The 12,725-nt window shown below is 42.1% G+C and overlaps 1 protein-coding gene across 14 annotated transcripts in view; it reads right to left on the bottom strand.

Annotated features, from left to right (window-relative positions):
* The window catches only part of Arhgef11 (Rho guanine nucleotide exchange factor 11), a 121,182-nt gene that overhangs the window by 94,410 nt on the left and 14,047 nt on the right, over positions 1–12,725 (bottom strand). The window contains exon 2 of one of the 14 annotated variants that reach the window (XM_029537754.1): positions 8,652–8,842. The exons of the other annotated variants lie outside the window; for them this stretch is intronic. The gene's annotated coding sequence lies outside the window, so the exon portion shown is untranslated. The remainder of the gene's footprint in view (positions 1–8,651; positions 8,843–12,725) is intronic. 14 annotated transcript variants of the gene reach the window in all.

Genomic DNA, 12,725 nt, shown 5'->3' with positions numbered 1-12,725 from the left:
GAAAGCCACCCAGACTAGAAAGAAGGAAAAGTCTAGTCGGGCAACAAGACAAGAAGGTGCAACGAAAGCCACCCAGACTAGAAAGAAGGAGAAGATTTGACTCTGCACAGGTGACATAATCTTGCATTTAGAAAACCCAAGGATTCTAAAAGAAGAAAAAGAAGGAGGATGAGGAAGAGGAGGAAGAGAAAGAGGAAGAAGAGGAAGAGGAGAAGAAGAGAAAGAAAAGCCTATAAACTAATGAGCTGGGCAGAGTTGCAGGGTACAATACCAACTTCCAGTACCCACACCTCTGTTGCTGTCAATCTCTCACTCTACCATCCATCACAATATATCAAAACTCCTAGAAAACATCATGGCCAGTTCCAGTAATTTTCGTTTTTTTAAGAGACATTTTGCTGTCGGGCATGGTGGCGCACGCCTTTGATCCCAGCACTCGGGAAGCAGAGGCAGGCGGATTTCTGAGTTAGAGGGCAGCCTGGTCTATAAAGTGAGTTCCAGGACAGCCAGAGCTGTACGGAAAAACCCTGTCTCGAAAAAAACAAAAACAAAAACAAAACAAACAAACAAAAAAAGAGACATTTTATTTTCTAACTTATGTGTACATTTGTTTGGGTATGTGCATGTGTGAGTCAAAGTGTGTGGGGTCCAGAAGAGGTCACAGAATTCCTGGAGCTGGAGTTAGGAACAATTATCAGTCACCTGATGTGGGTGCTGGCAACTGAACGTAGGCCCTCTGGAAGAGCAAGATACACTCTTAGCTCCTGAGCCATTGTCTAGCCCCAACAACAAGGCTGCTAAGACCATTTGGTGTCCTTCTCACCAAATAATGAGAGAACAAGCAAATATGCATATATAAAAATATGAGGCTAGAGTTCTACCTCCTCCTGGGTACAAAACTCACTCCATGTAATCCACAGACTGTAAATGCTTGTCCTGACTACTTTCTTTCTTTCTTTTTTTTTTTTTTTTAAAAAATTAATCTTTGAAGAAGGAACTTAATCAAGAAAATGCCTCCATCACATTGGCCTACAGGTAAGTTTGAGGGACGTTTTCTTGATCAATGACTGATGTGAGAGGGCCCAACCCACTGTGGATGGTATTACTGTGGGCAGGAGGCCCTGTGGTAGAGAAGAGAGCAGGCTGAACAAGCCAGGAGGAGCAAGCCAGTGAGCCGTGTTCCTCAACGGTTTGTGCTTCAGCTCCCACTGACTTTCCTCAGTGAAGGACTGTTTTCTGGAAGTGTAAGATGAAATAAACTCTTCCTCCCCAAGTTTCTTTTAGTCATGGTCTTTATTACAACAATGGAAACAAAACTAGAAGAGAGCTAAAACTATAAAGCTTCTAGAAGAAATACTGCAAGTTGGGCAATGGCTTTAGGTCTGACATCAAAAGCTCAGGAACATCACTAACTCTTACCAGTCAACAATAAAAGGATACACAATTCACAGAGAGCTAAGTGGAATCCTAGCTGGAATCCTAGCATCCCGGAGGCAAAGGCTGAAGAATCACTCTAAGTTTGAAATCAGCTTGGTCAAAGCCAGCTAGGTACTCACAGAAAGATGTGGTCTCAAAATAAAAACAAAAGACAAATGACTTGAATAAAAAACATACAGAGGACCAATAAGCACATGAAAAGATATCAACACCATTAACAGATATCCCAGTACATACAGGGAATGACTGCAGAAAAAGCCCTCAGACAGGTGCTGGGGAGGCGGAGCCTCATAGACTGCTGATAGAACGTCGTAAGCTGGTACCACTTTTGAAAACATGTTTTGGAGAGGGTGTGTGTGAGTGTGAGTGTATGTGTTATGTATGTAAGAGCACTTTTGGGTGAAGTCCTGAGGGTAACTTCAGGTCTCTCTGGAATGCACACTACCTTCTGTGTTGAGGCAAGGTCTCTCATGGAACCTAGAGCTCTCTATCCCAAAACCCCATGCTTCACAAGTGAGGCAGCTGCTGCACACTCCCAGTTTTACCTGGGTTCCAGGGACTTGAGTCCCAGTCCTCACATTTGCACATTAAGTACTTTACTTACTGAACTATCTCTCCAATCCTGAAAAACAGTGGACAGTACTTCAAAATGCTAAATATAGAGCTACCATATGATACAGCAATTTCCATCAAAGGTGTGTACCCAAGAGAGATAAAAACACAACTCCAAAAAGTTGTGCTTAAATACTCACAGCAATATTACTTACAACACATAGTTTCCAAATACGCCCAACCAACAAATGGATGAAAACAAAAGGTAGTATTAAGTATACAACAATATATTAATTGGCAATACAAAGAATGAACCTTCAAAATACTATGCTAAATAATATATTGTGTGATTCTTTCTATGTGAAATGTTTAACTAGGTAAATCACAGAAACAAAAGGTAGGCTAGTGGTTGGGTCTGTGTAAGTGTATGGTGGGTGACTGCTAATAGCCAACAGGTTTCTTTTGGGGGTGATGAATATGTCTGCAATTAGGTAACAATGATAACTGCACACCCCCAGGGGTGAATTTCATCGTACAATGATATCTTACTAAGGCCGTTTTTATTAAAACAAAAAACAAAAAACAAAAAAACCCTATGTTTAAGAAAAACAAAAACAAAAACAAACAAAAAAACCCCTCAACTCTAAAACTGCAAAGTATTGCACAAACATAAGGGATTATTATAACTCAAAATAAATGGCTGTGGACTCTGACGTCATGAAGGTTAAATGAAGTAGCAATTAAACCAACCAATTTACTGATCCTCAAAAAAAAGTGTCATAGATATGGGAGGTTGTAGCTGCCTTTGGCTATTTTGTGGATTCTTTTTTTCCCCCACTCTTCTCCACTCCTTTTCTTCTACCCTTTTAACCCCCTAATACTAGATAGGAGAGGAAAAAGGATAGAGGAGAAAGGAGAGAGATCCCTGAATAAAGTCAGGGGTCAGGAAGAGGGCAGCGTCATCATTAGACTGCTTCCTGTTGATCAGGGGCATTGAGTTCTTTGGGACAAGTTTAATCTTTACCACCAGAATATCTAATTTCTTCTTGTTGTTTCTTCTTTGCACATGACTACTTAACAAACCTCGACCAACAGCAACCAAGAACAAGTCACCCCACCTGTTGTGGCCCTAACATTTATAAACCCTCTGAAAAGTCCCCAGAATTCCAAACATCAAATAATTGCAGAATCTATCTGCAGCTGGCAAAATCACACCCCTGCTAGAGTATGAGGCAAATCATAGTCAGCTGCTGTGCACAGTCTGAAGCAGCCCCATATCCCACACCTGGGATTAAAATAAAGACATATTCTTATAATGTGTGTGTGTGTGTGTGTGTGTGTGTGTGTGTGCTTGAAAGAAACCAAAATTTCAGAATTGTTATTACAGAAGGTGCTCAGCCTCCTAATAAGTATTTTACATTTTAATTTAGGTATTTCGTCTCTGACCAATAATATTGAAGGTTGAATGCACAGGAGAAGGAAACAAAAATGGACTCCTTTATGTGTCTGTGGCATAGTTAAATAGAGATTATTAGTTCAGTAATTAGGCCCATGACCCTTGTCTATTCCTAGCAAGAGAGAACTTTTGAGAAGATGTGTCAGATGTCATTCTTCTGGCATCCTGCATGACTGCTCTTTTCATATTTTTTGACCATATACATTAGCTTAAGCATGTAATTATCAGTATTTAATCCCTACGACCTCCCTCAAGTACAGTCTCAGCGCATCAACTTAGGACCAATAAACATTTCTATTTGGAGCCATTAACTGCCAAGTATGACTTCAAAGTCAAATAGGAAAGGAGAGGAGGCTCTTTATCTTCACCAAATCCCTCACATTCCTGGTGAGGGCCAAGGCCTTTAACCTGTCCGCTCAGAAAGCACTGCATTCTTCTACGCTCTAAGGCCTTCTGCTTCCCAACTGGTCTGTATGCTAGTCAAGTGCAGGGATCACTTACCTCCATTACCTTCCCTACAGCAGGCAGAAGAGTAAGGAATACACAGCAGGGCCAGAGCAGATGCCAGGGAGATGCCGGGTGTTGCAGATGGTACAGAAGGCTGGTCCAGGAAAAGGACCACCGACTCCAGCAGGCGTTATCTTATCCCTTCTGCAACCCCACTTCCTTGCATCTTTCTGACAAGAGTTTCTAGCCTCAGAGTTGGTAATCTTGCCCTGGTTAACTCACTTTCTAACCATATAAAGGAGGGCTTGCATATAAAAAGCCCTCCAAGAGGTGGAGGACAGACTAGGTGACCACACAGAAAGTAGCTCCCCAATTAATCATGAGCATGGAGGGAAGGCATTCAAGGGAGGACAGGCTTGTATCCAAAGGGAGGCTACTCTAAAAGAGTTGCCAAAAATAGTGCCCTGTGTAGCCAAGGAGAGAAGGAAATAGAAACCAAGGTCACCTGGAAAGCAATCCTTCAGTCTGTACCCCTAAGCTCCTCCTCCTAAGTAGACAGTGACAATAAAGTACAGTAGTAGATGGAGATTGCTTTGAACAATAAAGGTGCCACATGGTAAATGGTACTGCAATGATTATCAAGTGGGGTCTTACTCTTTGCCTGGGTTACATCCTGGTTCTGGCAACAGCACCCTAATAAAAGGTACCAAGAGTCCACACTCTAGTAAAACACACCAATCATCCAATCACCAACAGAAACTAAATGCACCAGACCCTCCCCAAAGAAACCCCACAGGTGGGAGCTCCAATCTGGAGGCAGAGCCATCACTGATGGAGATATTATCAGTCTTGTACTTAGTACTCTGCTCAACCCAAGCCACACAATCTTTGATATAAATATCAGAGCAGCACAGAAAAGATCACAGAAGGAGACAAAGCTCAGAGGCTCAGATCATCATAGAGGAGTGAGTGCTACAACTGTGGAGGAAAGAGGTTCTTCACTTAAGACTGGATGGTAGCAGAAAGATTCCTGAGAACAGTTCTTTGGGGACTCTTCCAAGTTCTGGGTAAGAACACCACCAAACTGGAAGGGAAACCAGATACCTTCCTCTGACTCCTTAGAGTCTGAGCACTGAGTTCATTCTAGGTAGTGACAAGCTTTAGTGCTTATACACACTCTCTAGCTTAGTAAGAACTTAATAAGAACTGGCAGCTGGCTATGGGGGCTCATGCTTGTAATCACAGTACTCAAGTCTGATGAAAGACTGAGGTCAGCCTTGACTACACAGTGACTTAGGACGGCTTGGGCTACACAGTGAGTAAGACCTATTTCAAAAAGCCAACCAACAAATAAAACATTTATCAGAAAGATTGCTAAAGCACTTTCCAAAATCAGCAAGTACTAGGCAAATAGATTTCTCTCTACCTGCAGATGTCTTTATGGGAGAATACTATTTGGGAGAACAAAGGAGTGTGATATATAGACTTCCTCAGTGTGCAGGACTGATTGTACTAGAGTAAGGGGTCAGTCTGAAGATCTATGAAAAGTTTTAACCAAGACAAAGTTGTTAACACTGAAGTTCCTAGAAAAAACAACTAGAAATTTCAGCATCTACTTCAGGCAGCTGTCAGTGCTTGAACACAGAGCCTGGGGCTCGGAAGACGGCTCAGCAGTTAAGAGCACTACCTGTTCTTGCAGAGAGAGGGTCTGGGGTCCATTCATAGCACACTTATGGTTGATAAAAACTGCTTGTAAGTCCAGCTCCAGAGGATCCAATGCCCTCTGCTGGCCTCTGCTGGCACTAGGAACTCAAATGGCACACAGACAGACATGCAGGTAAAACACGATACACATAAAATAAAAATAATAAATCTTAAAAAGAGAAAAAAGAATATAAGGTCCAGTGGCAGATACTCTAAAAGAATTTGCAAAAAAGAGGCATACAAATAAACAATCAGATGTCATGTGAGAGTCAACCAGGGCCTATGTGGGAGAGATCTCTAAGAAGAAACCCAAATCACCGTAAGCTAATTCAGTAAGACGTCACCAGTAAATACTTATTTATTTTATGTGTATTGTCCTTTTGCTTGCCTGTATGTCATGTGAGGGTGTCAGATCTTGGAGTTACAGACAGTTGTGAGCTGTCATGCAGGTGATGGGAACTAAACTCCAACCCTCTGGAAGAGCAGTCAGTGCTTAACTGCCCCCATTAGTGATTTTTTTTTTTTTTTTTAATTCTGAACTAGCATTTGAAGGAGAGGAGAGACAAAAAACCAAATTAATGATGAAAGAGCCAAATGACTGTCTATAGCCTTGCTGTCCTCATCAAGAAGCTGAGTTTCAGCCTTAAAGTGGTACCTACATCAGCCCTCCCAGGAACATGGGGAAGAGGGGAAGGGAAGGATGTCAGAGCAGGATGATGTACAGAAGAACAGGATGATGAAGAGCAGCTCTGTAAAACACTTCTGGACACAGTGTGACCTCTGCACTCGTGAACTCACAGTATACGGCAGCTAGCTGCCTGCACAGGACCCACACAGGATTAAGCCCATCAGAATTCCATTATGGATGAAGGAGGGGATCAGAAAGCCTAATCCCCCTTGAGCAGGTAATAGTTGCTGGTGGGGGAGATAAGTCATTGTCTTCAGTGGGGTAGCCACTGGTAGTTGTCTATGCTCCCCCTCCAAAGCTTGTGCAAAGCAACCCTAATTAAACACACAGAGTCACAATAAACCAAAACAACAACAAAGACATGAAAGTAGGAGGGGTTTAAAGGAAGTAGAAAGGGGATCAGAAAGGGTAAGAAGGGGAGGAGTGATCAAAATATATCACTTAGATAGTCCCAATTGTCAATGAACTGAACTTTTTCTTTTACCTACCTACCTCCATACTTACCTATCTAACAGCTTATATCCCATGTCCTCCCTAATTCCGAGCAAGCAAGTAACTCCAGCTAGCAGATGCCTGAGGCTCTGCATATGTTCTGGGAGTGCTTGCTCAGAAAAACCTCAAGTCACGATGAATGGAGTCTAGCACCAAGTAGAAGGGAAATGTAGAGACTCTACAGAGAGTTTGTAGATGGAGAAAAGAGATGCCTAAGGAGCTCTAGCTGTTTCGAGGCCTAGCTTTTGGAGTCCTGATGTCAGCACAGGGGCCACAGTCATATTTGAAGCCCTACTCTATCCCTGCATAGTCAGCTGTAGCAGACTCTAACTGAGAGCAACTGCTCAGCTCAGTCTAATCAACTCTGAGAAAAATAAGCAAAGTAAATGAGTAATATTACTCAAAGTTCCTGTTGGGGCAGTTGGATATGCAGCAATGGATAAGGTGAACAACAACCAAAGCTCCACCATCCTGGGAGCAGATTTTAGCTGCAGACTATCAGATGAGGTAAGGATGGTATAATAAAAACTGACAGCTATTGGGCTCTTACTGTCAGGTATTTTACTAAGTGGTGTGTCTTAGTCAGGGTTTCTATTCCTGCACAACATCATGACCAAGAAGGAGTTGGGGAGGAAAGGGTTTATTCAGCTTACATTTCCACATTGCTGTTCATCACTAAAGGAAGTTGGGACTGGAACTCAAGCAGGTCAAAAAGCAAGAGCTGATGCAGAGGCCATGGAGAGATGTTCTTTACTGGTTTGCTTCCCCTGGCTTGCTCAGCCTGCTCTCTTATAAACCCAAGACTACCAGCCCAGAGATGGCACCACCCACAAGGGGACCTCCCCCCTTGATCACTAATTGAGAAAATGCCTTACAGCTGGATCTCACAGAGACATTTCCTCAACTGCAGCTCCTTCCTCTCTAGCTTGTGTCAAGTTGATGCAAAACCAGACATGACTGCCACCATGGAAGTCAGTGTGGAGATATCTCTAAAAAGCTAAAAACACAACTACCAACAACCTAGCTCTATCATTCCTTCGGGTACACCCAAAGGACTCCACACCCTCTTACAAAGAGTTGTGCATTACTGCTCTAATCACAACAGCTAGAATGGAGTCAGACTAGAGGTCCATCAACTAATGATGGATAATGAAATGTGGTATATATACAAATTTTATTCAAATGCAAAGAAAAAATGAAATTATGAATTTTTTACAGGAAAATGGATGGAACTGGAAACATTATATTAAGTCAGGTGACTCAGGCCCAGAAAGGCAACTGCCATGTGTTTTTCCATATGTGGATCCTAGTTTCAAATTTTTAGATTTGTATGTTCAATTTGGAGTATCAGTAGAGATCAGGAGGGAAGGAGGTATGGGGGGAAGCCTCAAGGAGTGAGGGAGCAGAAGAACCTGTGATAGGGAATTAGAAGGAAGAGAAATATCGGAGGGTAAAGGCTTAAGGAGGAACTGGAATGAGGAGATAGGAGGGAGAGGTTAATGGTGGGTTAATCAAAACTAGGTAGTCTAAAAACCTCACAGAAATCCACTACTTTATAAGCTAATTAAAAAGTATAATTAAAGGATAAAAAGCTGTACATGTGGATAAGATTTCTCCTAAAAAGACATGGGTTATAGAATGAAAATCTCAGTGACAGTTGTGGGATATGTCCCTACAACACCCCTTCCCACCTTGCAGTCTACTATCACTGTTCTTGGTTGACCACTATAGCTGTGTGCTAAGACATTAGAGCTGAAGACACGGAGAAATCAACCTAGAATTGATCTGAAAACCTTCCCCCTGCTTACTAGCTTTCACAATGCTGGAAGGGTCTAGTCAGGCTGCCTCAAGGAGAAATGCCATCAGTGACATTACCGACAAGTAGATCTTGAATTCTACACCACCAACTTGCCACACAAGACGTAGTCACTAGTGCAATGCTGACAGGAAGGTTACGAGGACAACCAACTGTCTTCTGAATGGCTCTGAGGTTTACTCCACAGGAGGAAACTCATGTCTGGTACACAAGCCTGGTCAAAAGTCCATGGTTTGGGAAGTCGTAGACCCTAGGGTGGAATCCGAGAGAGCTGTTTTTATAAATGGACATGTCATCAAACTGCCTTCTAAATACTTATGTTTATAGACAGTGCTGCTTTCAACCTTGGTCAGCAGCTTCTTTCAGCAGCTAGCAACAGTTAATGCAGAGACTCAAGACTGGCCGAACTGCTGAGAATAAATGACTGCTGGATGTCCCTGAACAGGACATCGGTATCATCCCTCCCCACCCAAAAGCTCAGGAAATATTGCAAAAGATGCGGCACAAAGAATGTAATGTTGTCTTCTGGATACAGCGTGGCTGCTGCACTCATAAACCTCCTGCAGCTATGGTTATCTGCACTGCGTAAGATGAGTCAACATGTCGCCTGCAGTATTAACCGGACACAGTGGTTATAAAAAGTAAGCTGGGAGGGGGCATGTTGGAAGAGCTGTCCAGAGGGAATGGGAAGGGGATCCGAGGGGTGGGTACAATCAAGATGCATTGTATATACTTCTGAAATTGCCAAAGAACAAGAAAAAGATATTTTTCAGTAATATTTTACTAATCATTTACTTACTACACAGTCTTAGCTACTAAAGTATACTACATATGAAGATAAGCCTTAAGCAGATAAAGACACTGTTCGGTGATAGAGAGCCAGGCCATTTCTGAGATTGTTTTCAACCCCTCTGACATTTACTAGGCCCCAGAGTACTACTCATTCCTCATCATAAACCAACCTGAAGACAACTGCAGGGTCCCCCTCTTCCTGGGTGGCAACTACAAACCTCAGCTTGTAAGGCAAGGGGATTTTAGCTGGAAGATATGGAGCAACTCAGGAGACTTGATTCCGAGAGGCCAACTTTTCCACTGTCCAACAACACAGAAGCCTTGTTCCCTCACAAGATTTACAATTGCTTGCTACCTAAGCCTTGCTAAGAGTGTAGGAAAACAATACTAGTTCTCACAGGGCTTGCTAAGCACTGAATTAAAAAGAAAAAATAATCCTCAACGCCATCACTTTTTAGCTCAAGGACACTAAGCAAGTTGTTAAGGCTTTCTAAGCCTCCTTGTGTATCTAAAAAGCAGGGCTGACAAGGCAGTGAGATGGCTCAGCACACAAACATCCTTTCTGACAAGCCTGATGATATGAGTTTAACCCTGTCCTATCTGACAAGCCTGATGATATGAGTTTAACCCCCAGAACTGATATGGTAGTAGAGGAAATGGACTACCACTAGTGGTTCTCTGACCTCCAGTCTTGTTCCACGGCACACACACCTTTTCTCCTTATACACAAGAAAAATAAAAAAATGTGAAACATAAAATAAACTGGAGCTGGCATTCTGCAGTGCCAAGCTTAGCCAAAAGCATGCGGAGCACTGAGAGCACTACACCAGTATGTGGCCTTAGAGTCTCCATCATTGAAGTATTTTCTCCTTGGTGGTTACTGTCCTTCCCTACTTGTCTCTTATGTTTCCTTTATTCCGTCACGTCTTTCTTGCCTTTTCCGAAACAGTTATGAATCTAGGTCTTTGCATTTTAGCTGGTAATTTTTTACTTGCTTGTTGACACTCGCTTCCAACAGAATGTCCAGTGTAACGTATCCACAGCACCCAGAACACCCCCTAACTGTTGGGGTTTGGTCTTGTGCACTGTGTATTCAGATGTTGATGTCTATGCCCAGACGTCTGTTTGCAGTCTGGAGGCTGACACAGTCAAGTTTCTCAGGTCTCCATACTGTGTAAAAACTGTTTTCCGTCGTCTCTAATTACTTAATAAAGAGCTAGCTGATCAGCTTATGGCTGGGCAGGAGAGGACAAAGGAGGTGGGACACTGGAGCCCAGTGAGGGTCCCATGGGGCTAGAGAGGAAAGAGAGAGAAGAGAAAGCAGCCATGAAGATACGTGGATCAGAGCGATCCAGGACAAGACCAGGTGGCAAGTAACGGGACATGTGGTTGGGCAGTAGGCAGCCACATGTTAGACTAGCTCAGAACCTGCCCAGCTTGGTGCCTGTGGCCCTTTAATAAGAATAAGGTCTCTGTGTCAATTATGTGGGAGCTAAAATGGGCTATGCCTAGCAATTATTTGGGAGCAAAGGGGGTGCAGAACTTACACAGAAATCCAAACTTAGAAAGAACTAGGCTTAGAGCCTGAAAAGTTCCAGGTTGAGGAAAAATGGTTTTTTTTTTTTGGCAACTGTAGTTTCTCAGGCAGGCCTGGTGCTTGCAGCTCCTTTAACAGACCCCTCCTCGGTGCAGCATGGCTGGCTGCCTGGCACTTAAGCCGAGGGCTGTGAGCAGAGGGTAGTGTGTGGAATGTACGCCAGCTTGCTGCTGCAGGCCCAGAAACTTCTCAGAGCTGCCAACTGGTGCCTGTGGATGAAATGCATCAAGTGGAAATGCGGACTCTTCCTGTGAAGGAAAAGACAGGGCCTGGGCCAGTCACAGCGAGAGAGGTCTGAGCTGAACTGCAGAGGAAAGCACACAACGCACAGAAGAGATCCAAGTACAGTCAAACTTCTGATCAGATAAAAACTATTTAAAATTATGCTTAAACTTGGAAGAAAGGAAACTGAATACAGAAAGTCACAGGGAGAAATATTAAATAAAGTCTCCAAAGAAAGGAGAGAAAAACACAAGTCTCCATAAAAAGGAGAGTTAGAGATTTAAAAAGAAAATATTTTCCATATTAAAAACTGGAAAACACTGTAGAAGAAAGCATTTGGACCTCACTTGGTTTTATTACAATTACCAGCATAGAAATAATTATATATTTAGTAGTGATTGCCATTTTATATGTCCTCTTTTAGAAAGATGACAATAAAGCAGACTTAGATAAGCAGTGGACTGAAAGACGGAATGCAGAGCTACAGGCAATAGAACAGAGATTAGAAGATTTTAAAAATCAAAATAAAGAGAATTTTCTCAAATTAATTCAGGGGAAAATAGAACAATATCAGATTCAGATGCTAGAGAAAATTTAACTGAATCTTTACACTTTGAAAATGCTAATACTAAATATAAAAAGGCTATTAGATCTTTAAAGGCCAGAGCCATATTTACTTATGAATGGATTAAAACTACCAGATATTGAATCAAATGCTTATGACTTTCAGTTGTGATTGGAAAGGCAATTGCAAAAGGGTCGAGTGCTCAGAATGTCCAGTGCTTTGGCTGTGAAAGACCAGGAAGAAGTTTCCTAAAAAACTGTAAGCAAGGGGGCTAGTGAGATGGTTCAGTGGGTAGGAGCACTGTCTGCTCTTCCGAAGGTCCTGAGTTCAAATCCCAGCAACCACATGGTGACTCACAACCATCTGTAGTGAGATATGACACCCTCTTCTGATGTGTCTAAAGATATGTCAGTGTACTTACATATAAAATCTTTTTTAAAAAACTGTAAGCAAACAGTTTCTAAGGATAATATTTTCTATAATAATGATCTAGGGGAAAAGTTTCCTGGGATATGTAAAATATATCAAAAGAGCAGACCCAGGGCTTATGAATGTAGATCATCCAGAGATATTTGAGGCAATTACTGTCAGAATGCTGCCTAAGGGCCCTTATTCAAGGCCCAACAGAAACAACAGGAGCTGTGTGTTTCCTGTCAGCCAAGAAAAAAACTGTCCTAGAGAGCAAGTAGAAAATTAAAGTCTGATAGGACAAGCAACATTGTTCAAAACTTAACTAAACATTTAACAGAGATAGAGCTGCTCCAAAAAATACAACAAAAATCCTAAAGATTGTTAAAATATAGATATTCTGGTAAATATTTATAGATAATCAGAAGCCATAATTAAGGTATTTATGGATAATATTAAACTAAAAAAAAAAAAAAAAAAAGGTAGACACAGGAGCAGATGCTACATACTCTTACCAAAATCTTGGCCTCCAGACTAACTAACCTCTTC

This window comes from Mus pahari, chromosome 4 (assembly GCF_900095145.1).
Source record: "Mus pahari chromosome 4, PAHARI_EIJ_v1.1, whole genome shotgun sequence".
In the NCBI taxonomy this organism is placed as follows: domain Eukaryota; kingdom Metazoa; phylum Chordata; class Mammalia; order Rodentia; family Muridae; genus Mus; species Mus pahari.
Note: the sequence above shows the minus strand (reverse complement) of the source record. Positions and strands in the feature narration are given on the sequence as shown.